The sequence below is a fragment of the Pleurodeles waltl genome, chromosome 2_2, assembly GCF_031143425.1.
Source record: "Pleurodeles waltl isolate 20211129_DDA chromosome 2_2, aPleWal1.hap1.20221129, whole genome shotgun sequence".
Lineage (NCBI taxonomy): Eukaryota > Metazoa > Chordata > Amphibia > Caudata > Salamandridae > Pleurodeles > Pleurodeles waltl.
Window position 1 is genome coordinate 561,427,844 of NC_090439.1, and position 6,163 is coordinate 561,434,006.

Consider the following 6,163-nt stretch of genomic DNA (forward strand, 5'->3'; position numbering starts at 1 on the left):
ATTAAGTCTGTTAGTAGATAGGAGGGTTCTCCCAGGGAGGGGGGTAGGGCACAGAACATAAATGGGTGAGTAGTAGGTTTTTTGTGGGGGGGCACTAAGGGTGAAACATGGGGGGAACACAGAAAAAATATCCTCATACACCTCAGTTTATTCTAGTACATATGGGTGAGGTTAAGGGGTGCCAGGGAGATGGAAAGGGATCGATACAAATAATGTCATGGAATGTCAATGGACTATGTGTGAAGGGAAGGGCTAGGAAAATCCTGCAGTTTCTTAAGGATTCTTCAGTTCATATAATCGTTTTACAGGAAACGCACTTAACTAAAGAGGAATGTACTGCATTGTTTAAAATTCAGAAGTAGGTACGATACTGTGTTGCTACCTGAGCATGACTTTAACACAAAGGGGGTGGATGCGACTTTGCTTGGGGTGATGACAGATAAGCTAGGCAGATGGATCATACTTAGATTGCAGTTGGGAGGTAGGAAACTTGCATTGGTAGGTTTTTGCGGGCCTCATTTTGACGATATACAACCGCTCCAAACAGTTTTTTCCCACCTCTTGAATTTTTCGGATCCTATTATTATGACTGGGGATTTTAATGTAGTTTTAGACAATAGATTAGATAGATCAGCAAAATGTAGGTTGATGGGTACTCCGAAATCTCAACAATATTTAAAGTTGATGATGAAAGATTTTCGGTTATGTGATCTAAGGCGGCTAAGAGTGGGGCAGAAACAGGAATTTTCTGTTTTATAATAGGAATTATGGGCATGCTTCTCGGATTGACTACTTTTTAGTTGACCATTTGATGTGTGATCTGGTTGATGATATTGTGTATGCACCGGCCCACTTGTCAGATCACGCTGCAGTGATTTTAAAAATGAGGTGTCCCCAGGAACGAGGAGGGATGAAATGGACTTATGATCAAGCTTTGCTATTGGAGGAGGAGGTTGTTAGTTATCTTCATAAAGAGACAGAGGCTTTTTTTTAGGTTGAATCAGGGATCAGCCTCTAAAGTTGTAATATGGGATCCCCTCAAGGCAGTGATGAGGGGAAGGATTATAAGTTTGGCTAGTTATTGAAGAAGGCTATATAGGGAGGAATTGGAGGGGATAGAGCAGGGTATTTTGGCATGTGATACCCAATGGGTAGACAGAGGTGAAAAAAAGGGTTTGGATGATCGGAGAAGACGGTTGACCTTACAGTTGGAACCCCTATTGCAAGCAAAAATCACAAAGCGTTGGGAGGCAAGCAAACTAGCCCATTTCGAATATTTAGAAAATATGGGAAAACTATTAGCCTGGAAGGCTAAGAAAGACCAGGCGAGAAATTGTATTGAGGAGTTGGTGGATAGTCAGTCGGGGCTAGTCTTATTGAGTCGGAGACTATGGAAAAAGCTTTTTATACGTTTTTTTCTGTGCTTTATACTGAGGAAAAGGAGGTGAGGAATGACGAAGTTAGAGAATGGTTAGACACGGAGACTCTCCCACGCCTTATTGAGAGTAAAAAACCTATTTAACTAGGTCAATCACTGAGGAAGAAATATGATCTGTTTTAAAAGAGTGTAAGAGGGGGAAGCGCCAGGACCGGATGGTATTCCTATCGAGTTTTATAAGGTATTGGGCGACTCTGTTGTTCTGTCAATTAGTCAACTATTTACAGAGATATTTGAGGAAGGAACTCCTCTGCCTGCTTCTTGGTATGAGGCAACTATTTCCCTGATTTTAAAACCTGGAAAATCTCCTTTGAAATGTGAGTTGTATCACCCAATATCATTATTAAATTGTGACTGTTAGAAATGGGCTCTTTGGTTGACAGTCAGGTTACCCCCTGTTCAAGCAAGGACCCTCACTCTAGTCAGGGTAAAAGAGAATCACCCTTAGCTAACCCCTGCTTACCTCCTTGGTAGCTTGGCAGAGCAGTAGGCTTAACTTCAGAGTGCTAGGTGTAAAGTATTTGTACCAAAACACAGTAACTTAAGGAAAACACTACAAAATGACACAACACCAATTTAGAAAAGTAGGAAATATTTATCTAAACAAAACAAGACCAAAACGCCAAAAATCCGAAATACAAAAGTCAAGTTATGAATTTTTAAAGATTAAACTCAAAAATAGCGCTTAGAAGCACAAAACCCTTCGATGAGGTGTTAACACGGCATCGTGACGGAGTCAGTCCCAACAAGCCAACACAGCGCTGGACTAGGATTTGCGTAGACCCTCAAATACAGTACCTTTGGTGAAGAGTGAAAACAAGTCGATGCGCGAAGTCGGGGATCGCGGCGTCTGTGCTAAATGTTGAATCCGCGCACTTCGAGCGTTGTCAGTCCCGACGTGGTACGGCGACTTCCACAGAGTCGCGGACTTCAGCGGGGCTGCAGTGGCGTCGGTCACAGCGTCAGGTGCAGGTGGCGTCACCGGATTCAGCAGCGGCGTCGGTCCGAAGTCGTCTGAAGTCGATTTCCTTGGATTTCCACCAGCTTTCCTTTCAAGGGCCCAGGGACTGGATAGGGCACCACTTGTCAAAGCAGGAGTCGCTCCAGAGACTCCAGGTGCCGGCAGAGAGAAGTCTTTGCTGTCCCTGAGACTTCAAACAACAGGAGGCAAGCTCTAAATCAAGCGGTTGGAGATATCTTCACAGGATGGAAGGCACACAAAGTCCAGTCTTTGCCCTCTCACTCTGGCAGAAGCAGCAACTGCAGGATAGCTCCACAAAGCAGGCCGGGCAGCACTTCTTCTCAGCTCTTCAGCTCTTCTCCAGGCAGAGGTTCCTCTTGTTTGCAGAAGTGTTCTAAAGTCTGTGGTTTTTGGTGCCCTTTTTATACCCAATTTCTCCTTTGAAATAGGCCTACTTCAAAGTAAAATCTCTTTGGATTGTGAAATCCTGCCTTGCCCAGGGCAGGCCCCAGACACTCACCAGGGGGTCGGAGACTGCATTGTGTGAGAACAGGCACATCCCTTTCAGGTGTTAGTGACCACACCTCCCCTCCCTCCTAGCACAGATGGCTCATCAGGATATGCAGACTACACCCCAGCTCCCTTCGTGTCACTGTCTAGTGTGAGGTGCAACCAGCCTAACTGTCAAACTGACCAGACAGGGAATCCACAAACAGGCAGAGTCACAGAAATGGTATAAGCAAGAAAATGCTCACTTTCTAAAAAGTGGCATTTTCAAACACACAATCTTAAAATCAACTTTACTAAAAGATGTATTTTTAAGTTGTGAGCTCAGAGACCCCAAACTCCACATGTCCATCCGCTCCCAAAGGGAATCTACACTTTAATCAGATTTAAAGGTAGCGCCCATGTTAACTTATGAGAGTGACAGGCCTTGCAACAGTGAAAAACTAATTTAGCAATATTTCACTGATAGGAAATATAAAACACATTACTATATGTCCTACCTTAACCATACACTGCACCCTACCCTTGGGGCTACCTAGGGCCTACCTTAGGGGTGTCTGACATGTAAGAAAAGGGAAGGTTTGGGCCTGGCAAGTGGGTACACTTGCCAAGTAGAATTTACAGTTAATACTGCGCACACAGACACTGCAGTGCAGTAGCAGGTCAGAGACATGATTACAGAGCTACTTATGTGGGTGGCACAACCTGCTGCAGGCTCACTAGTAGCATTTGATTAACAGGCCCTGGCACCTCTGGTGCACTTTACCAGGGGCTTACTAGTAAATCAAATATGCCAATCATTGATAACCCAATTACCTACAATTTTACACAGAGAGCATATGCACTTTAGCACTAGTTAGCAGTGGTAAAGTGCTCAGAGTTCAAAAGCCAACAGCAACAGGTCAGAAACAAACAGGAGGCAGGAGGCAAAAAGACTCGGGATGACCCTGCAAAAAGGGCTATTTCCAACACAACCCCCCCACCAGCCTAAGGCCAGGGGAGAACAATCAATACCTTGCTGTACTTCCCTGATTGGGGCGATAGAAGAGGGACCCAGGCCCACAACAGCAAGGGCATGTTCCAGTTCTATGCCTTCCTGACTCCAGTTGGATCTCTCTGTCCATACTCTCAGGGCCCACTAAGCTAACCCATGGGGAACCCTTCTCCACATCTACAGACATCATCTGTGCAGCACCTAACTTTACTTTGCTCACAGATCTATCCCAATGGGCAGATAGTACCTCTAGGGCCAACACAGTGGTGTTGCCCTCTCCACCCCTGCAGTGTGACTCTTGTCCCCCCCCAGGGGAACTCTGTCCACCAGGACAGCAAGCCACAGTGACCCCTGACAACTGTCAGGGATGAGAGCCCAACCTCAGGCCTCTCCAACCACTGCGACTATGGAGAGTGGGGGGCGGTAGCCCCAGGTGCTTGGCACCCTTTGTCCACTCTCCCTTCCACCAGGTCAGGGATAACAACCTGACCTTGGTCCTCCCCTCTGGGGCTCTGTACCTTCCCTGCCAGAGCGGCACCCCCAGAGTCCAAAATTGTCATGGTGCTTGTAGAAGCAGTCCTGCACAATTCTTCCTCCAGCCCAGGGATGTTAACCTGCAACTGGTCCTCCAACCTGGGGTCTGTACCTTCAGGCTGGACAAGGGCCAGGGGTGAGGCTTCCCTCCCCCTGCCCTCCCTTCTGGGGTCCTGCACCCCTCAACTAGGCGTGCCCCCTTCAGAAGACAACATGGGATGGGCACTGTTAGCAGTAGCCCCTTCCTCCAGGTCAGGGGGGACACCCTGAACCTGATCCTCCAGTCCAGGGTCTGTACCCACAGACTGGACCACCGCCTGGCAACCCAGGACTTTCTGGGGGGCATACCTACCCTCCACCAGGTCAGAGTTTACCCTCTGAACCTGGTCATCCAACCCAGAGTCACCACCTTGCGTTTGAACCATTGCCTGGCACACCAGGACTTCCTTGGGAGCACACCTACACCCCATCAGGTCAGAGTTTACCCCCTGAACCTGATCATTCAACCCAGAGTCACCACCCTGCGGTTGAACCACTGCTTGGCACACCAGGACTTCTAGGGGGGCACACTTATCCCCCTTAAGGGACACACCGTCTCCAAGGGCCACACAAGAGTCTGTCTGTCACAGGTCTCCTGACCTCTGCCCATTTGACAGAGTCTGGATTCCCCCAACCCAGAAATGGTCTCACCAATGTCATTCCTGGGGGGCTCTGCTCTCAGAGCTAACCCCTGACCCTCCAGGTTCTCCACTGGAGTCCTCAACCCCCTCTCAACCCTCTGTCTGGACTTCTGCACCCCCTCACTAGGAGTGGTACTGAAAGACACCAGAACTGGTGGGATGCTGGCTACAACCACCCCCCCCAAAGTTCTCCTGACACTGTGGGTCTCCCTCAACAGATGGCCCTACGGTACAGGCTAGGCTTCCCTCCTGGAGTACCCTCATGGAACCCTCCAGGACCTGGGACCAGATCTCGGGCACCTTGGGCCTCAACCCATCCCCCTTCCCTCTCCTCTGAGACTGGACATGGGGTCCCTCACCCATCCCACTACATTAGGACCTACCTGGGACAGTACAATCCTTCCCTACCTCACCTGGCTGGGAACTACCTAGACTACTCCTCTCAGGAGCACCCCCAAATGCCTCTTCAGACTCTCTGGTACTCACCCAGAAGTCTGCCTCCATTGTTAGTTCCCTGGGGTCAGAGAACCCACACTCCACCTGGTGTTGGCGTAGCTCTGGAAAATAAGGACTAGACATATTCTCTCCAGCAATTACATCACTCAGCCCCTAGCATTAATTAACCAAAGTACCCTTCACCCAACCATCCAGTGACTCTACTTTAAAAAAGAAACCCACATCACCCTCCTGAGAATGGTGAGACAGTACCTGACTGTCCTTGACACTCAACCTACACTCTTCTGGGATGTCTTCACACTCCATAACCAGGACTTCTACCTGGGGGAACCCCTCTCCCTGTCACTCTCACTTAGAGTCAGTAGAGTGTCCCTCCCACCAGAAGGACAGCTGGGGTTAACTGGCAACATAATCAAAGGCAACTTTAAATGCGGAAATTGTAGCTGCTGCGATCGATGTTTAGAGAAGAATGTGATTGAATGTAAGGGAGTAAGTATTGCTTCTAAAACCCTTAACAATTGCCGCAGTAAGAATGTGGTGTACCTGATTCTTTGTCCTTGTGGACTAGGATATGTGGGGGAGACGGGGTGAGA